Below are 7,500 nucleotides of genomic sequence, written 5' to 3'. Positions count from 1 at the left end.
GATGGTGAACTATGCCTGAGCGGGGTGAAGTCAGAGGAAACTCTGGTGGAGGCCCGCAGTGATACTGACGTGCAAATCGTTCGTCTGACTTGGTTATAGGGGAAAAAGACTAATCGAACCATCTAGTAGCTGGTTCCCTCCGAAGTTTTCCTCAGGATAGCTGGACCTGCGGGTGAGTTCTATCGGGTAAAGCCAATGATTAGAGGCATCGGGTGCGCAACGCCCTCGACCTATTCTCAAAATTTAAATAGATGGGACAGTGTGGCTACTTTGTTGAGCAGCACCACGGAATCGAGAGCTCCAAGTGGGCCATTTTTGGTAAGCAGAACTGACGATGCGGGATGAACTGGAAGCCGGGTTACGGTGCCTAACTGCGCGCTAACTTAGATCCCACAAAGGGTGTTGGTCGATTAAGACAGCAGGACGGTGGTCATGGAAGTCGAAATCCACTAAGAAGTGTATAACAACTTATCTTCCAAATCAACTAGCCCCGAAAATGGATGGCGCTAAAGCGTGCGACCTATATCGACCGTTGAGGCAAAAGCCAGGCCCCGATGAGTAGAGGGTGTGGCAGTCGCTGCAAAACCTTGGGCATGAGCCTAGGTGGAGCGACCGTCGGTGCAGATCCTTGGTGGTAGTAGCAAATATTCAAATAAGAACTTTGAAGGCTGAAGAGGGGAAAGGTTCCATGTCAATGGCACTTGCACATGGGTTAGTCGATCCTAAGAGACGAGGGAAGCCCGTCTGATAGGTGACAATGCGAACTTCGAAAGGAAATTGGGTTAAAATTCCTGAACTGGGATGTGACGGCTGACGGTAACGTTAGGGATTCCAGAGATGTCGGCGGGGACCTCGGGAAGAGTTGTCTTCTCTGTTTAACAGCATGCCCGCCCTGGAAACGGCTCAGCCGGAGGTAGGGTTCAGCGGCTGGAAGAGCACCGCACGTCACGTTGTGTCCAGTGCGCCCTCGACGACCCTTGAAAATCTGGAGGATTGAGTGCCTCTCATGCCTGGTCGTACTCATAACCGCATCAGGTCTCCAAGGTGAACAGTCTCTGGTCGATGGAACAATGTAGGCAAGGGAAGTCGGCAAAATGGATCCGTAATTGGCTCTGAAGGCTGAGCATGGGTCCCAGTCTCGAACCCGTCGGCTATCGGTGGACTGCTCGAGCTGCTCCCGCGGCGAGAGTGGGTCGCCGCATACCGGCCGGGGGACAGACTGGGAACGACTCCTTCGAGGGCCTCCCTGAGCGTCGAACAGTCAACTCAAAACTGGTACGGAAAAGGGGAATCTGACTGTTTAATTAAAACGAAGCATTGCGATGGTTCCTGCGGATGCTAACGCAATATGATTTCTGCCCGATTCTCTGAATGTCAAAGTGAATAAATTCAACCAAGCGCGGGCAAATGGCGGGAGTAACTATGACTCTCTTAAGGTAGTCAAATGCCTCATCATCTAATTAGAGACGCGCATGATGGATTAACAAGATTCCCACTGTCCCTGTCTACTATCCAGCGAAACCACAACCAAGGGAACAGGCTTGGCAGAATCAGCAGGGAAAGAAGACCCTGTTGAGCTTGACTCTAATCCGACTTTGTGAAATGACTTTAGAGGTGTAGGATAAGTGGGAGCCGAAAGGTGAAAGTGAAATACCATACTTTTAACGTTATTTTACTTATTCCGTGAAGTGGAAGCGGGGCACTGCCCCTCTTTTTGGACATAAGGCCTGCTTCGGCGGGCCAATCCGGGCGAAAGACATTGTCAGGTGGGGAGTTTGGCTGTGGCGGCACATCTATTAAAAGATAACGCAAGTGTCCTAAGATGAGCTCAATGAGAACAGAAATCTCGTGTGGAACAAAAGGGTAAAAGCTCGTTTCATTCTGATTTCCAGTACGAATACGAACCGTGAAAGCATGGCCTATCGATCCTTTAGACCTTCAGAATTTGAAGCTAGAGGTGTCAGAAAAGTTACCACAGGGATAACTGGCTTGTGGCAGCCAAGGGTTCATAGCAACGTTGCTTTTTGATCCTCGATGTCGGCTCTTCCTATCGTTGTGAAGCAGAATTCATGTTCACCCACCAATAGGGAACGTGAGCTAGGTTTATAACATCATGAGACAGTTTAGTTTTACCCTACTGATGACAGTGTTGCAATAGTAATTCAACCTAGTACGAGAGGAACCGTTGATTTGCATAATTGGTCATCGCACTTGGTTGAAAAGCCAGTGGCATGAAGCTACCGTGCACTGGATTATGACTGAACGCCTCTAAGACAGAATTCGAGCTAGAAGCGACGCATGCGCCCATCGCTTGATTGCCGACCAGCAATAGGGGCCTTCCGGCCCCCAAAGGCACGTGTCGTTGGCTAAGCCCTCGTGACGGATGAGTTGCGGGGGCCGCCTTGTAACGTAATTCCCACCGAGCGATGGGTAGAATCCTTTGCAGACGACTTAAATACGCGACAGGGTATTGTAAGTGGCAGAGTGGCCTTGCTGCCACGATCCACTGAGATTCAGCCCTTCGTCGCTCCGATTCGTCCCTCCCCACACACACCCATTTATTTCTTCCAAGTTCCATAGAGGTTATATGCTAAGCAGAAGCATACAAACATAAGGCTAAGTGTTGGTGAGTGGATGGGTCGGCATGCAAGCCCATCATGGCTCAAAGGGTAGGTCGCATGGGGTTTGGGGGTGGCCTATGATGAAAAAGGGACGGTGGTGTTTGGATGCCCAAGTATAGGGGTTGGGCGATCGTGTGCATGCCAAGGCTCGTGGCTGAGGCTTGCGCGTGGGCGCCCAGGTGCACATCAAAAACCTCTTTGGAGGTTAGTGACACTGTCCCCGAGCGCGCGCCCCATGCCCACCCTGCTCGCCCGTGCGCGCGGCCCACGCCCACCACCCTACTCGCCCGTGCGCGCGCCCCACGCCCACCACCCTGCTCGCCCGTGCGCGCGCGCCCCACGCCCACCATCCGGCCCGCCCGTGCGCGCGCCCCACGCCCACCATCCTGCCCGCCCGTGCGCGCGCCCCACGCCCACCCTGCTCGCCCGTGCGCGCGCCCCACGCCCACCCAGCTCGCCTGTGCCCGCGCCCCACGCCCATCACACTGCTCGCCCGTGCGCGCGCCCCACGCCCAGCCATGCTCCCCTGCTCGCCTGTGCCCGCGCCGCACGCCCACCCAGCCACCTGTGCGAGCGCCCCAGGCCCACTCAGCCCCACCCCGCGGGCGTGCCATGCCCCATACCTACTCAGCCCCACCCATCGTCGCCCAATCTCACCCAGCACCCCCTTGCGAGCGCAGCCCATGCCCACTCAACCCATCCTCGAGCACACGTCATGCCCGCCGTGCCCATGTGCCATGCCCACCCACCCTGCACGCCATGCCCACCGATGACCACCCGCCCACCCTTACACTAGCATTTGTGCACGACATGCATCACCCCTATGCTCGCCATCCCCCACGTGTCTTCCTCCCTCATCCAACGCTCAACATCAATCCTTTTCCCAAAGATACATGAAGGTTATGTTTGTCCATGGAGGTTAGCATGTATTAAGAAAGGAGTAGATTAGATATTGTAAAGGCCTAACTTCAATTTGGATTGATTCTTAAATCATTGGGTAAAGTGTATATTAACTAGTGAGGCTTTGTAGTTGCACATGGTTGAAGAGAACCATGGTGTCACCCGGTCTAATAATGCTTAAGCTTGAATATCTAGTCCATCCATGCAAAACATATATTGTACACCCAAACGACAACGTACAACTAACTTTTGATGTTCACTAACAATCATAGAATGATCATTCCAATAAAATATTACTCTTTCGCTTAAAGAGTGTGGGTACACAACACAGAGATGCCGACCTTCTACGTGCCATGACTCTACCCTTGTGCATGCCATGAAATGTAACACCCATGAAACATGAATTCTATGTTGTAATGTTAGGATTGTTTGAATCTTTTGTTTGTAAACCATAAACATAAAACAATAATGTCTACCAAATATAAGATCAATCATGTTCACACAATGCGACAACCTAAGACTTGGGACAACCACACCGCGCGTGCCCACTGACACCGACCTTGTGCATGTTAGGAAACACCAACCATGAATTGTGAAATCCATTTTCCTATGCTTGGATTGACCTCAAATTATTTTTACAAACTAAACAACATACAAAAATGATTGTAACAAGATATCAGAATTTTTTGCCACCTCTAACCATATTATTATTTTTTTTAATATTTAATAATAAAATATTCATAAAATATGATTGGTTGTTTAAAAAATTATGAAACTTGTGTTGCACACTACTTTGAGTGTCCTAATCATAGTCCAATCACGGCCATGCCATGAGACATTATAAAACTTGAGTTTTTTGAGTGAGTGACAGCTCGTCACTTGACATATGCAAGCCTGCCAGACCAAAAATTGTTCAGAATGCACTATCTGGGGGGTCGACCTGCCTGCAGGGGTGGGGCGTGGGGGTACCCCTGTCGCCGTGTCCATGCTCCAAGCATAGTGTGCAATATAATACCAACATATGCTTGGGGCTTGGACGTGGTCGGAGGTCCACGTCCGTGCGTCGGACGGAGAGAGATAGCGGGAGGTTGAGTTGAGCTAGAAGGATGGGCTTGTTTGGACGATGCGAAGGCACGTGGTTGCTTGCATGGTCTAGATGGACTTATCCCTAGCGAGACGAGATGACCTGCAGTCTTTCCCTTGTTTGATGCGATGGAAGGGGTCGCCTCGAAGCAAAAATTGGAATGAAATTAGAGAGTTGTGAGAGAGAGTTGTTCGATCGTGCACGACGTTGCGTGCTCGGCCTCGCTTGATGACTCTGCGTCCTTGCTGTAGGGTAGTGGTGCGGATAGTCGAGTGTTGTTCGGGCTCAGATGGCGTACGGCGCGTGAGTGGTGATCTGGTAGTTTGGGTTGGCAGGGTCGGTGCTCGGGCATCGAACTGTCGACTCGATCCTCTCATTGTCGTGCCCCGAAGAAGTGTTTCGAGCGGCTGAAATTGATCGGTTCTTGCATTGGTACCTCACGCGCTGGAAGTGTCGCGTCTCGTTAGTCCCTTTCTGTCGGCAGCCTTAGATGGGTGCACGACGAACCCTAAAGCTCGCGTCGCGTTCCGCGTCAGCCTTTCCAAGGCTTGTTGCGGCCCGCGTCGTTGGTGCTCGCTCTCGTGGATGCGGTGCATTTGGCGGCATGATATGCTCGGGAAGTCTCTCGAACGTGTTGCCTCTGCATATTTCTTGAACGAATGACGCTCGTGGCCCGTGTTGATTTGGTGGCTGCTGTCGTCCTGCGTGGAGGGGCGGCTGGTGCTATCATGGGGGCTGCGACGTCGTGTAGGAATGCTACTGGTTGATCCTGCCAGTATTCATATGCTTGTCTCAAAAGATTAAGCCTGATGTGTAAGTATGAACTATATCAGACTGTGAACTGCGATTGGCTCATTAAATCAGTTTAGTTTGTTTGATGGTATCTGCATACTCGGATAACGTAGTAATTCTAGAGCTATACGTGCAACAAAACCCGACTTCTGGAAGGGATGCATTTATTAGATAAAAGGTCCGACGGGGTTTGCCGTTGCTCTGTGATTCATGATAAACTCGACGGATCGCACGGCCATCGTGCCGGCGACGCATCATTCAAATTTCTGCCCTATCAACTTTCGATGGTAGGATCGTGGCCTACGATGGTGGTGACGGGTGACGGAGAATTAGGGTTCGATTCCGGAGAGGGAGCCTGAGAAACGGCTACCACATCAAAGGAAGGCAGCAGGCGCGCCAATTACCCAATCCTGACAACACGGGGAGTAGTGACAAATAATATAACAATTACGGGCTCGTCGAGTTCTGGTAATTGGAATGAGTACAATCTTAATTCCCTTAACGAGGATCACATTGGAGGGCAAGTCTGGTGCCAGCGAGCCCGCGGTAATTTCCAGCTCCAATAGCGGTATAATTTTAAGTTGTTGCAGTTAAAAAGCTCGTAGGTGGACCTTGGGTTGGGTCGATCGTCGCCTATGCGTGAGCACCGGTCGGCCTCGTCCTTCGGCGCGATGCGCTCCTGGCCTTAACTGGCCGGGTCGTGCCTCCGGCGCTGTTACTTTGAAGAAATTAGAGTGCTCAAAGCAAGCCTACGCTCTGTATACATTAGCATGGGATAACATCATAGGATTTCGATCCTATTCTGTTGGCCTTCGGGATCGGAGTAATGATTAACAGGGTCAGTCGGGGGCATTCGTATTTCATAGTCAGAGGTGAAATTCTTGGATTTATGAAAGACGAACAACTGCGAAAGCATTTGCCAAGGATGTTTTCATTACTCAAGAACGAAAGTTGGGGGCTCGATGACGATCAGATACCGTCCTAGTCTAACCATAAAACGGATGCCGACCAGGGATTTGGGGATGTTGCTTTAGGACTCCGCTCAGCACCTTATGAGAAATCAAAAGTCTTTGGGTTCGGGGGGAGTATGGTCGCAAGGCTGAAACTTAAAGGAATTGAAGGAAGGGCACCAGGAGTGGAGCCTGGGGCTTAATTTGACTCAACGGGGAAAACTTAAAGGTCCAGACATAGTAAGGATTGACAGATGGAGAGCTCTTTTCTTGTTCTATGGGTGGTGGTGCATGGCCGTGCTTAGTTGGTGGAGCGATTTGTCTGGTTAATTCCGTTAACGAACGAGACCTCAGCCTGCTAACTAGCTATGCGGAGGTACCCCTCCGCGGCCAGCTTCGTAGAGGGACTATGGCCGCTTAGGCCAAGGAAGTTTGAGGCAATAACAGGTCTGGTGATGCCTTAGATGTTCTGGGCCGCACGCGCGCAACACATGTATTTCAACGAGATCCTATAGCCTTGGCCGACAGGCCGGGGTAATCTTTGAAATTTTCATCGTGATGGGGATAGTTCATTGCAATTGTTGGTCTTCAACGAGGAATTCCTAGTAAGCGCGAGTCATCAGCTCGCGTTGATTACGTCCCTGCCCTTTGTACACACCGCCCGTCGCTCCTACCGATTGAATGGTCCGGGGAAGTGTTCGGATCGCGGCGACGTGGGCGGTTCGCTGCCCGCGACGTCGCGAGAAGTCCACTGAACCTTATCATTTAGAGGAAGGAGAAGTCGTAACAAGGTTTCCATAGGTGAACCTGCGGAAAGATCATTGTCGATGCCTAAACATCAAACGACCCGCGAACACGTTTAAGAACAAACTTTTCGCGTCGAGGGTGGGGGGGAAGCATGCTCTTTGCCTGCCCCCCTCCCCCTCGACGCGCTTAAACCAAACCCCGGCGCAGGTCGCGCCAAGGAACTTGAAATGAATCTGCCTGCCCCTTGCCCCGGCCTCGGTGTGCGGGGGGTGGAGCATTCTTGTCGTATTACTCACAACGACTCTCGGCAAAGGATATCTCGGCTCTCGCATCGATGAAGAACGTAGCGAAATGCGATACTTGGTGTGAATTGCAGGATCCCGCGAACCACCGAGTCTTTGAACGC

The 7,500-nt window shown here is 51.4% G+C and overlaps 1 non-coding gene and 2 pseudogenes across 1 annotated transcript in view; all 3 read left to right on the top strand.

The window, feature by feature from the left end:
• The window catches only part of LOC150031054 (25S ribosomal RNA), a 3,356-nt gene extending 818 nt beyond the window's left edge, over positions 1-2,538 (top strand). Inside the window, exon 1 of the ribosomal RNA XR_016526218.1 lies at positions 1-2,538. This exon is cut by the window's left edge and continues 818 nt beyond it. This is a non-coding gene — a ribosomal RNA (25S ribosomal RNA).
• A 2,823-nt stretch (positions 2,539-5,361) lies between these two features.
• Positions 5,362-7,171, top strand: LOC150031053 (18S ribosomal RNA; annotated as a pseudogene).
• Positions 7,172-7,393: 222 nt separating this feature from the next.
• On the top strand, positions 7,394-7,500 carry LOC150031052 (5.8S ribosomal RNA; annotated as a pseudogene; the record flags this gene model as incomplete).

Source organism: Benincasa hispida, unplaced genomic scaffold (assembly GCF_027475165.1).
Source record: "Benincasa hispida cultivar pf3 unplaced genomic scaffold, pf3_genome.v1.1 HicScf1498, whole genome shotgun sequence".
In the NCBI taxonomy this organism is placed as follows: Eukaryota; Viridiplantae; Streptophyta; class Magnoliopsida; order Cucurbitales; family Cucurbitaceae; genus Benincasa; species Benincasa hispida.
This window is presented reverse-complemented; position numbering and strand designations above follow the sequence as displayed.